Source organism: Lepisma saccharinum, chromosome 11, assembly GCF_977018435.1.
Source record: "Lepisma saccharinum chromosome 11, izLepSacc3.1, whole genome shotgun sequence".
NCBI classification, from domain to species: Eukaryota; Metazoa; Arthropoda; class Insecta; order Zygentoma; family Lepismatidae; genus Lepisma; species Lepisma saccharinum.
Window position 1 is genome coordinate 31,510,200 of NC_139239.1, and position 13,867 is coordinate 31,524,066.

The 13,867-nt window shown below is 39.8% G+C and overlaps 1 protein-coding gene across 1 annotated transcript in view; it reads right to left on the minus strand.

The window, feature by feature from the left end:
- The window catches only part of LOC145994698 (cilia- and flagella-associated protein 161-like), a 130,593-nt gene that overhangs the window by 41,943 nt on the left and 74,783 nt on the right, over positions 1 to 13,867 (minus strand). The window lies entirely within an intron of this gene.

Genomic DNA, 13,867 nt, shown 5'->3' on the forward strand with positions numbered 1-13,867 from the left:
GTAAAAGGATGATGATTGCCGAAGACAGATACCTTGGACTGAATTTGCTCTGCTCTACATTTCTTGATACACACACCGGCAAAATATGTATGAATGTACATTCACGTATGAATAAAATGCACCATCACCTCTTAATAATAACTTTGCATCAAAATTGTTTACGCTCCCTAGAAAACACACACACCCACAAACACAGGCAGACACACACAGAGAGAGACATGCATATACAGAGGGTAGCGTTGCAAAAGAGACAAATTACGTTGTGGCTATGATTTCGTTAACCTAAATTTCGAAATCTTATGTATCCTACTTTTCTTTTAACTGAAAAGTTAGGCCGAAGTGAGAATTCCGATCGCCCCACCCCTCCCCGACACGCCACTCAATTCGTTCTAAATCCAAAGTTCCTCATCAGTGGATGTCCACACGATTCATTAAGCCGAGTTGCATTGATAAAACTTTAAGGAAAAAGGAGGGAGGATTAAAACCGAACAAGGGGAACAAAACCAAGATATCTCAACAATGAATACATTTAAAATGTATTCTCCCATTGTGTTGTTAATCACGTAAATGTTGCTTACTTTCTAAAGACACGATTTAATGTTAATGTGTATATTCACTGTTTCATGAACATCTATATTGCAGAGGCATATAAATTAGGGTAGGGAGGGGGCACTGCATCTACAACCTTAGTCCTCATTGTAACTCTCACGTTACGTGAAAAATAACAAAAACGTACGTCAAGAGCAGATGAAACTTTTTCTTTCATAAATCCTTGACAAACATTTTACGACTCATAGAAAAGAAACACGACTCCCTCATGCATAACCGAGTTCGACGTACCACGTCTTACTGCGTCACGCCGCTCCTTTACAATCTGCTGAGTTAGATTGTGAGATATGTCCTGTTGATTTACTGACAGACCAAACGTTACGTACCATGACAAAACTTAGCGAGTTTTTACCCCCTTTTCTTATTAGCACCAGGTGCTTCATACTTGTCTATTTCCTAACTTGCAGCTTTGTAAAGATTATTATGTGTTGTTTCAAGTTAGAAATTCTACTTTTCGTAAGAGTACAATATACGAGGACGGTTCAAATATAAACGAGAATTCAGTTTACTCTTGTGCCTTAGTCTCTTCTTTCAAACGGCCAGATTCCGGTAGTGACGGAAGCCTACTACATTGCATTGGTGTGTGTGTGTGTGTGTGTGTGAATTGGCATCTTCACACTGTCAGGTTCACCATGACGGAGAGAGGGGAAGTGGGATGTAGGAAGGCATAGCTCCATTTTCCAAAACAATTTTTCCCTCGCAGGTTTTCAGTCTTCTAAATTTCGTAGCTACTAAAGTGGGTGACAAGCAACAGGAGCTCTTCGATCCATGTTTGAAATCGGGCAGAAGATTTTATTTCCTCGGGATTTTTGTCTAATCCAGTATAATCCGAATGTGTGTGTGTTACCAAACGCTTTACCCGTAATGATCCGCGCCTTCACGGAATCAGTCAGTTTCTGTTACAATGTCTAAAAGCAAGAAGTCTGGAGCAACGCTGCACAACGAAACATACAGGTTTTTCTCAACGAAGAGGACAAGCCTTGAAAAATTTAACTATACTTCGAGTACAGTTTAGAAATGATTGTTTGAGTTTGGTTTTAAAGTCCACAGAAAGGCTAATCTGGACAGTTTAAAGTCGGACCCGAACCACTTTGTGCCTCCACAGGGTATCGAACCCGGAGCCTCTTTATTAAAATGCGACAACGTTACCAATGTCCCATCGGGGAGGTTCGGGAAATGATTGTGAAATGGAAGAGAGTACAATTGGCCAAAAAAGTAAATGTGCAGTGTCGTGTTTTGGGGTTCAAATTGTGTATTTTATTTCACTAGTTACAAACAACAATGTCCAGTGTAGTTAGGTTTCTATTTGAAAATGTAGTCAGCAAATTCACTCTACTTAGTTTCTTTTTTAAGTCAAACTCGTTCTCACACTATCATTTTAATAATGACATGAACCAATAAGGAATGTTCTGCCTCATCCAGCATACATCCCTGACTTGACTTCGTCCGATTGTCAGTGGTTTTGACCACTGAAGGAGTTCCTAGTAGGAAAAGTCGACAATAAAGTCGAGGTCAATGAACTTATGCATAGCTGGTTTTACATGCACTCAGCAAAAAAAAGTACTGATATAATCAAAAAGCTTGCATAACCATGAAACAATTGAAGGATATCGGTTTCTCTGAAGTGGGTTGGGGCATTTTCGCCGGTTGACGTCCTACGCAAAACTTAAAAGGTTCGTTACCATTTAGCTGCCCGTACGAAATAAATGGAGTAACTAGCTTGACAGTGATTTGAATTTAGTAACAAAAGGATGTCAAGACAAATCACGCAAGGATTATTATGATTCGAAAATTTCTCATACATTTTTGTTTCCGCTTCCGTATGACGAATTCTTTACAATAAGAGATACGACAGGTTAACAGTGCAAAGCAATAAACATAGTAGAAAGGTAGCAAGAAACGAGCGCGAGCATAAAATTAGTGGTCTCAGATAGTAATGGTTTCGCCAGACATGATTTATGCGAGTGAAAGCAGCCCATGCATCATCCTACACGACGATATTAATCTTCGCGGTGAGTTGGCACAGAAATTTGCGGAAGGCCATGGGAATCGCTTCTGATACGTCCAACCTGACTACTGTTGAAATCTCATCGGCGAACATGCTAAAAAGTGTCCAGATAAGTTATCAGCCAGTAAACAATAATAAATTCTACCAAATGCGCGTATCTGCATGGGTAAGCAACAGTTTTGAAATAGGTCGAAACCCAAATGAAGCACTTTCTATGCGGTGTTTCCTACGCCAGGCAAAATTAAGAACGATCAGTAAAACCTGCACCTCGTATAAACTGATTCATCACCCATTCTGAATTCAGGTCACACAAAGGAAATGATAACTTTGAATGTAGGCAAGAAGATACGAGCACAGGCTCCTACGTGAGGAGAGTTGTTCTTCAGTAGACCGGTTCTGTTTTTTACACGGTTTCTTGTAACAGAATACAGTGTTTGTTGAGAAGCAAACTGGTGATTTTAAGAGGATTACACGTGAGTATCAATAACAGACAATATACAAAAATGATCAAAATAAAAAAGGATATCAAGTTACACTTTATGAATATAGGTTGCCTAAGTGATTAACGCTAAATTCCATTATCGTTATTAAATTACAATTCGTTTCGTGTTCTAAAACACTTTCTGTTTAGATACAATAGAAATGACTGGCGTCTGAATTTGTACACGAAAATATGTTTTTCTTGAACGTACAACAAGAAATTTTAACATTTTGAAACGTTGGGATTACGAATATGAGAATACTGAATACTCTATTCGTATGTTCCGACATGTATTATGTAATTGTGTAAACCGTCCGTAGTTCTTGTTTTTATTTTTTATGGCTTTCACTTTTATTCCACGGATATTTGCATTCATAAACTTATTAAACAATAGTCAAGTAAATGAAGGACTCTTTAAATGAATAATTCACGTTCATTTTCTAATTTTAGGTAATTAATACAACTGCGTTGCGAGAGATTATACAAACAACGACCGGATATATTTGCTTCCTTAAGCCAGAATGAAACACGAATTGATTCATTTGGTTTATTTTCCTTCGCTTTTCTGCCACTTTTGGCTGATCTCGGAGATGACAATAAGTGATGATATAATGAAATTGATGAAGGGACATTCACAAAGAACAATCATGCCAAGGCATGAATTCGAACCCGCGACCCCTGGAGGAATACCGGGCCATGCTAACCAGTCCGCCACGGAGGTCGGTGAAACATGAATTGATATTAACATACTATTAGTCAGGGTTGTTAAAGGTCCAGGAATTTTAAATAAATTCAATTCCGGTCCAGGAGAGAAAATCAGCAAGCGTAAATGCGTTCTAGACCGCAAAGAACATTTTTATCTGTAGGCTAAAGTATTTTAAGCCGGTCCAGGAACCTTTTTTTCGGATGAATGTAAATACGGTCCAGGAACCTTTTTTCTTCAGGATGAATTTAAATTTTGCGAGAAAAAAGGTTCCGGTTCTGTTGCGGAATCCAATAAAACCCATTATAATTTATGGGTTACTGCACCTTTAACAACCCTCCTATTAATTGTGCATTCTTTGTCACAATTTCTTTCCAGCTAGTGTAATTTCTTGAAAAATATCACCACGTATCATTATTGTTGTTTAAAAAGTAGTTTGATACTTGTTTCAGTGATACTGTTGTTACAGTTTCGTTAGTTCTAGCGCCTATCAATTTCTTATTGGTAACTCTGTCGCCTTGTACTCATGAGGTCATTGGGTTGATTTCCTGCGGAGTACAGCAGTTCGGATCTCACATTAAATATTAGGTCCAATCTCGATTTACCTGTACGAGCATAAGGTGGACTTGAAGCAAACTTTGAAGAAGAAAAAGTTTTCTTGCCGCTAAAACCTTTGACATAATAGCGTACACGTGAAAAACAGCCATTTCTGCTTCAGAGGAGAGATCCTATTGGTTCTGCCGCGCTTCCAAATGGAGTGATGCTTTGGAGCGACTTGTGTTCACCAAACTCTTTCAACATATGCCAAGACAATTCATTTGAAAAATATACGATTATGCAAATTCTCTTGATATTTCATCACAGACCATGACAGATGGCAAATTGCAGCGTTCTTCCCACACGCTATCCAAATTATGCTAACTCATCAATGAACAACCATCAAAATATTCAGGTCCTTTACACTTAAGTCCATCTACATATGCATACCTTCCCCTGCTCTCGTACATACACACGCTTGAGAGGAAGTGAGTCGAAGATGCTAACGACCCGAATGAAGTCTTCAGGTTCTTATATTGACACTTCTCTCAAGATAAGATATGACGTTGTAATATTCAAATCTTGTTCTGACTATATTTCAATTGTTGATTACATAGAAGGAGGAGCCACATTTTGAGTTTTTTGCAGTGTAACGATAGAGGTTTTCTTTTTTTGTACACTCTTGACTGAAACGCCAATCAGTGTCCGGATTGGTGGGCAAGAAAGTGAAAATTTTGTAGAGGGTATTCAGTCTGCAGAGAGAGAGGGGGGATTACAATTGGGAAACAGTCAGAGATCGTTATGCCCTAACAAAAGATGCTAGATAATGTCTAGGCTGTTCGGGAAAAAGTCAAAATATTTAATTTTACAGCAGATAGTTGTTTATGTTTATACTTTTAATAGCAAACATTACAGACATGACATACATGTTGGACCATCACCGTGTTGAATCTTTACACATGTCCAACATAAAATTATACGGATAATATTTTATTTAATTGAGCCAGTATGACTTAGATGAAAGCAATAGAAAATTGCAGTTGATGGATGACATGTGCCTTTACCCGAACAGCCTAGACATATCAACCATCACGCTACTATGAGTGGTTAACGGTTGTAGTTTACTCTCCTTGGACAAGCAGCTGATATTTCAATGCTATGGGGAAAAGAACGTTCCCTACATTCACTATGCTTTTTCTTTAGCTGCTAAAGTCAGTCAATATTTCGATTATATTGCATCCCTTACGACAGAAATGTTTAATTTGCTCGCCGTGATCCACATTCGAGCCTCTCCGATGGCGTAGTGATAACGTCGTCGTCTTGTAGTCAAGGGGTCCTGAGTTCTATGCCCGCTGGACGCACATAGTGGTACGGATCCCACTTTATAAACTTTTTCCTGATTAGAGATCGGTTGAAGGAACCTTTGCCCCGGCATTTCTCGTAAAAGTCTAGACTGATTTGACTCTAGTCTGACTGCCACGGAAAATCTGGGGTGGTTGACCTAAGGTCGGAATTTTTCCGGCTTTGTCCCCGCATAAAGCGGCTCTAGGGCCCACCCAGCCTCAAATCAAATGGTATGGGCAGCTAAAGGCTGCCGCAGCGTGGTGCTGATCACATATCACCTCCAAGATGGCCGACATCGAAAATATGTGGGGACCTACCCCCCCCCCCCCCCCATTCCCTAAATGTGCCTTCATGGCACGGTGCTATATGCATAGGGAACTTTAACTTTACCTGTAGATATTGTATTCATTTCTGTACCCCTGAGTAACTACGTTTATATTTTACATACGTGAACCCTCTATGTCAATGGTTGAGGGCCCCTAAAAGCTTACTTGTCTCCGCCCCGCGCCCCCCCCCCCCCGCACTGCGGAGTTTTGCGGATTGTAGATCCGGCACTGGAAACACTGGATTACTGTACTTGAAGGGTGCTTGTTAAACCAGCTTTGCACAAGTTCTATGAAGTCGACTTTTTACCTCCTAGAAACTCCTTCAGTACTCAAAACTAGTGCCAATCGGTAGAAGCCAAGTCAGAGCTCTGCTACAGCCCCGAAAGTATTTAGTTTCTGTATTCTTACTGCCTTCTTACTTAGATGTAATTTAAATATTGCAACTTGTAATTGTACTTACATAAGTATCATACAGTAACCGCCAATAACAATGGGATGTAGATACTCAAATATTCGGTTCCCTACAACGTAGTATGTGTGTTGCCTAACAATACGGTGACGAGAGGATTTTAAAGCAAATTTTCAATGGCAAGTTCTGCAACCGCCGTATTGTTAGGCAACACACACACACAACGCATTGCAGGGAAGCAGATGTATCAGGCTCTAGATGTCCTATTTTTTTTTCGGGTTACTGTATAATACTGATGTTGCAATATTTAAATTACATCTAAGTAAGAAGACTGAAATGACGTTTTATTGCCGGTGCCTGTACATTGTCGTTGCCCTGTAAGGTCGATATTATCTTCGATGTATGTCAACACGCACGTAATTATGGATAACATAATCGGAAAACAGTCATTCTAATTTATTTTCACAGGAAACTGCAAACTGTCTTCTTTAATGCATTTCCAGCCGACTTCCGTGGTTGAGCTGTTATAACTTTCTACGATGTCAGAAATCTTAGGTTCGAATCCTTCCAAAGATATGGTTGTTTCATCATCATCGCCACGACTAACCAAGGGAGGTAGAAATGGAAGACAAGGCGAAGGAAATACAAATAATTACATATGAGTTCAAGTACATAGGGCGACTACCTTACCAAGAATAAAGCTTAATATTTATATTGTATGCGCCAGACTACAAACCGAAAATATATTACTTGTATCCTTATTGTGAAGCTTGTCGAGAAGATGAATCTTTTTTATCTTTGTTATTACGCTTTAAACTTTCCCTTACGGGCTATGAGAACAATAGTGAAAGCTGACAGAAACGTAGTGCAAGGCATTTCCCTCAAAATTACCAGCCTGCTTACATAAGATAGTGAGGAGTGAGGTGCTTAATGTTGGTCTTACGTAACAGATTCGAATTACCTGTGTACACTGGCGTACGTAGGATTTGTTTCCGAGGTTGCTGGAATTGTCAAGTAGGATAGTACTACACATCTGCTTTTTAGGTGGGCGGTATAAACAATATGATATATAAGGTATATTAAAAACGTTTCACTCTCAAAAATGGCAATCAGGGGTCATTTTAAGGTGAGTTTGCATTTACCGCTCTGGTTTTTCCCGAATCCTTCACTGCCTTTGTTTGAAAATGTTAATTTTATCAAAATTTCGGAGAACGCTATAGTCCCTTCAGCTCCCCTTTGCGTACGCCAGTGCCTGTGTATTTTATAACTGCTCGCCTATTATCCGCCTACTTCATGCATTAATTTTCGTTGAGAAATAGTGAAAGTTTCGTTAAATGAAACTGTTGATGGAATCAGGCTGCTGAAAAGAAAAATGCCCTTAACACTGGCTCTTGGTGGGGGTTATAACCCCTCTTTTGCTCAGATAGTCTTAAAAAAAAAGTCGGGGTATCAACCGGCAACCATTGACAAAACGGGTAAATTCCAAAGGGCGGATTTAGGGGTGGATCCATGGGCCCCTCTGTTGATATGTTATTAACAAAATGTCTCGTTAACTAAAATACAATATGGCATTATGCAGACAGAGCTGGAATAGGATGAGGTTGTGAACTGGTCAAATAACTGATCTCAGCATACGGGGATGATGTGTACGTTACGACAGCATCGTCATTTTTTTAAAATTACTACAGGTACGCAAAAGGACTCTTCGGGTCAGTTTTCTTGTACTTTTTTCCAAGAAGCAATGACATTCTGCACCATATCAATATATATTTATGTATTTGCAGTGTATGTCTTATTAAACTGATATTTTATGAAAAAACTTGCAGTATGAGTTCATCAAAAAAGAATGAATACTCCAAAGGTAAAATGTACCGGTGTCATCTCATCTTCGTAAGAGATGCAGATGCAGCGGACTAAATTTAGAAACATAACTGAAATATATTATTTTGACCACTACAGATTTATCATGCGAGAGCTTTATTTACATGAAAAAAATGTACTGTCCTAGGCCCCACCATTGAAACTTTTCTGCATCCGCTACTGCATTCCCATATCTGCAATTGTCATGGAAATTATAGAATAAAAATATAGTAGAGTGGAAAATAATACAAGGGTTGGATAAAAAGTAATGGCAACACTGCTGTCCCGTGAAAGGGGTGATTCACAGCGCCACAAGCGTTTCGTGGCTGATAAAGGAATGTCAGACGAGGAAGTATAGTGAGTGGGAGCGATTGTATGTTATTCAGTCAAAAACAGCAGTGCTCTGAAGCAGAGGACGAGAGTGCAAGCGCCCTAACAATATGTTTAGGCAAGAAGAACAACGTCTCTCAGGCAGACGGTCAACGCAGCCTACTTCTGCACCTTCTTGCAACACCACCTTCGTCTCGCATTAAGAAGGAAGCAACGGCACGGTGTCCCATCATCCTGCTTGACAATGCAAGGTGTCACACTGCGAACAATGTGACGGCGCTCCTGCATAACTGGCAGTGGGAGGTACTGGAACATCCGCCGTATTCACCGGTATGAGATCGTGTGATTACGACCGTTTTGTCAAAATGAAGGAACCACTGGGCGGGAAGCACTACGACACGCGCGAAGCCATCATACGTGCTATAGGGCGGTCACTGCGGGACATCGACAGAGATGGACGCGCTGACGGTGTACGACGCCTTCCATACGTGTGACAGAAGGTCGTAGAGATGAGGGGCGATTACTTTGAAGGAATGTAACACGTGCTCCTCTGCCAATACAGTCAGTATTATACCAGTGTTGCCATTACTTTTTAACCAACCCTTGTATTTTCGCCTCACCTATTTATGGTTAAGAGTATTACGAGATTGGACAACAATTACATTAAATTTCTGATTCTATATTATAACACTGCCATTTGAAGATTTTAAAAAAAGTTTGCAAAGCGTATTTTGAAGTCATGCACAGATTGGTCGAATGGAACTACACATACTACGTAAAGTGGAAAACGGGGATCTGAAGTTGTGTGTCTGTTTACTGACCATACGTGTATAATCGGTCAGTTTCGTCCGTTTTCATTTCTTACATTATCTCCTCACCGCTAAAACTCCGCTAATGCGCGTTTACCGTATTCTCGCGTCTATTAGCCGCACGCGTGTATAAGCCGCACCCCCTTTTTTGGCCTTAGATTTCAGGAAAATACAATTTCTCGTGTATAAGCCGCACGATTGACTTTCTTTTGCGTAGGTAGCCAATTTCAAGTAAGTATTTTAAAAGTATTTTAACCTTTATTTTAGCGCAATGATCTACATATTAATACCGTATCATTCAGTTTGAGTCCACAAAGCCCTTATTCACTGTCGTTGAAATATTTTCTGCACAAGGTATTGTCATCTTCATCACTAACATCATCATCCCACAACATTTCATCCTGGGTACCATCTAGGGCATTGGATATGCCGCACTTCAGAAAACCCTTCACAATTGTCTCCTACTTTACACTTTCCCATGCTGCCAGAATCCATTCACACACTTGCTTGACAGTCGGACGTTTGATCTTTCCTTTTGCTGTAAGCTCGTGATTTCCTGCACTAATCCAGTCATTATACAGACGCCGGAACGCAGCTTTAAACGAGCGAATTACACAAACATCTAGGGGCTGCAGTACAGACGTTAGACCCCCAGGAATCACAGCTACATCCGTTTTCAACTGTTGCGATTTTGTCTGTATTCTGTCTGTTAGGTGACCACGAAAGCTGCCCCACACCAGCAAACTCTTTTGCTTCAGCAATGCACCAGACCTTCTATTCCACATTTTGTCTATCCAGTCCAATACCAGTTCTTCTTCCATCCATCCTTTCTGCTGGGCACGTATGATAATACCCGGCGGAAATGCCTCCTTTGGCACATTCTTACGCTTCAGCACAACATACGGTGGCAGTTTCCTTCCATCCGCGAGAACACCCAACATTGCAGCGCATCGTTGTTGCTCTCCACCCGTGGTCTTGATCGATACGGTGTGCGAGCCTCTCGGTGCAACTGTGCTTTACATAGGCATGTCCCAGTAAATAGGTGTTTCGTCCGCGTTGCCGATCTGAGACAAGCTATAATCATTGGACTTTCGCATTCGAATCACGTATTTGTGAAATTTAACAATTTTCTGATCAAAGTCTGCAGGGAAATGTTGCGCAATTGTTGTCCTACGGCGAAGCGATAAACTTTTTCTACGCATAAAACGTGAACACCATCCCGCACTAGCTCGGAAAGCTTGACGAATGATGTCTAACCTTGAAGCTACTTCACGAGCTTGAAAACGTATCATGTCTACGGTTACAGCATAGCCAGCACTTCTCTCATTTACAAAGGCCAAAACTTCTTCTTTTACCTGTGGAAATTTGGCTCCTTTTCCACGAAATGTCTTTCTCTTGCCACTTGATACAGCAAGTTGTTCCTTCTGATTTCTCCATCGACGAATGTTAGACTCGTCCACATCGTAATATCGCGCTGCAGATCTGTTGCCGTTTCCTTCAGCATATCGTATCGCTTGAAGTTTAAAATGAGCATCGTAGCTAATTCTTCTGCCAGACATCCTGCCTTTGATAGTACCAAGCTTGACCTCAGGCCCACAACCTTCTTTAACAACTTCACTTTACTGAATGGTTTCCAGATCAATACGACAGTAAGGATGATTCGTGCTCAAAGATAAGATATTACCATATTGTTGCAAAAAATATTTAAAGATATCATATTGTTGCAAAAAAATATTTAAAGATAAGATATCATATTGTTGCAAAGCCTGCTACAGATGCATTGTTGTTGGATTTGCTGTTAATGAATCCGTTATGTCATAAAGATAACAAACCAACGTACGTATTTTAGTATCCTAGCAGTAGCTGCACTTTCTTTCATTCGCGTGTATAAGCCGCACATGCTTTTCTTATCATTCACGTGTATAGGCCGCACCCCATTTTTTGGCCCACTTTTCGGGGAAAAAAGTACGGCTTATAGACGCGAGAATACGTATATCCAGGTGTTTCATGGGACTTTTTCTTGGTGTTTCCCAGTAATATAGGTACCCCATATGTTTTGTGGGGCCCTGATGTTAGTACAGAAAAATACTTTTAGATCGAATGGTATGCACGCGGTGAAAGCGCGAGAAAAATTAGTGGGGATGTGGTCAGATTTAATGTATCCCTAAATACCAAAAACATGTACGTATAGCCTATTAGCACTTTGAATTTCGTTTTCGTAATACAACTGGTGTGTAACGATCTCGGTAGAGGCTACACGCTGTTTTTATCCTCGACCCTAGTTCAACGTTACACACTGCAATAACGATGTGTATTATAGTATTTCGCCTTAAAAACTCAAAACAAAAACTTAACTTCAGGAGCTCGTCTAACAGTTCCAAAAAATCACGTTCTCTAAAGTTAGATGAACTGGCTTGCTTAAATAAACAACAACTTGGTCAAGAGTATTATTTAAAAAGAGAAAACTTTAAAATTTGGCAACACCTCTGCCTTTTACAAGCTCAGTCTTCATAACCACTTATTACACTGAATGGTTTTCAAGGAAGAGTTCGCCCAGTGCAAATACTGGCGCAAATGGTTGCTTTCTTTAAAGGTTGGCTTCAGCTTAAAACTTGTTCTCATGTGTAACTAGTGAGAGTTAATAGTTGTTTTCAAGAGTACGGGTATGCCATTATAGTCCCATTCGACTCTTTCCATCTTGTTGATTACTTCAAACGTCTTCCCTATAAGAAAAAAAGTAACTATTTTCTTTGAACAAAAGTTCACCACTTCAGCGTGGATTAAGTTTGTGTCATGATTATTTTTTTTACTTTGTACAACATTTCCGTATTACGTAATCCTCACAAATATACTCGTCTTCTTACAAATGGCCTTAAAATAAAGATTGCGAGCATCTCTAAGACAAGACTGCGCTAAACGAGCTAAAGGAAAAAAAAACAGTTGGTAAAGAGTAAACAATATAGCGCCCATAAAAAGTTTTGGTGGCCTTTTAAATTAATGTTGATGTCAGTTTGTACTTCGCCCCCAATACAAATATTTCAAATTGATGGAGCTGCTGTGGTCTAATCGGTAGGGCGTCTGACTGCCACGCGACAGATCCGGCTTCGATCCACGGGGGTGGGTGATCTAAGATCGGAATTTTTCGGACTTGTCCCGCATAAAACGGCTCTGGGGCTCACCCAACCTCAACTAAATGGGTAAAAGCTGCCTGAGCGTGGTGCTGATCACATCACCTCCAACATGGCCGATCCCCACATCCCCCTATATATGCTTCATGGTATGATGCAAAATGCACGGGGAACTTTACCTTTTATATCTAATGTTACTTACTACTTAAAAACGGTGATTATATAAGATTTATGTGATGTGCAAGGTAACAAGTATAGATTCGTGTTCCGTCGTCGCCTTGTATTCAAGGGGTCCCGGGTTCGATACCCGGTGGGGGCACATAGTGGTTCGATCCCACTTTAAACTGTAGGCCCAGTCTCGATTAGCCTATCTGTGCATAAAGTGGATTTAAAACACCAATTCAAACCAATAGATTCGTGTTCCTTATAATTTTATACATTTATGAAACTTTTTCATTTAGTTCGTATCACTCTCTCCTGTAAATTATACATAAATATATGCATTTCAAGGTACATTCATTATTTGTTATTTTAAAATTAATAACTTATCCAAAGATACGTTTGAGAGTTTTAAAGGGGAAAATTGACTGTTGATATAATATTTGTTAGTTTATTAAGCATTGATTTTATTCAAAATTTTAACTCGTATCCCGTTTGCATGAGATACAGTAGGCGTAAAAGTATATCCCACACTTTCTCATACTCAGATTGACGTTTTCTTGTCAAGTGCTGAACCAATGTCTAAAAGTTAATTGTACAGACGTGAAAATGACATGTGGTGTAGACACACCAATGAGATTTAATGTAAACTTTGTTTTGTGCAAAACAAGAGACAACAGAGATTTTTGATTGGTTTATTTAATTAATGATATTCTCTGTGCCATTCGGCTTATAATAGAGACTGAAGGGGTGTGAAGACCACAGTAGGAAAGAGATACGCAGATAAGCGCGCGTGGCCTTCGTTAAGATGCTATTCTGAAGCCGTCCAGGAAATCTACAGAAAAAGCTTTCAGGAATTATACGATTGCAGTGGACTGCACTGCCCATCATTTTACTGTCCTAATCAGCAAAAGCTGGAAAATAAAGTCTGTCCGTTCCTTTAACGTACAAAAACTTGCGAACATCCATCAAAATGAGGGGTTTTGTTGTTGTTGATTAAATTATGTCATTGTGATGCATTGGTAACTAATGAATCTATAGATATACAAACACATTATCATCACAGATAAACGTATATCATGGTATCATGTTGTCATTTAGGTTAAGATTCCAACCCAACCTTTTCTGACAGAACGTTTCGGTAATCACAAAACTATAGAGACT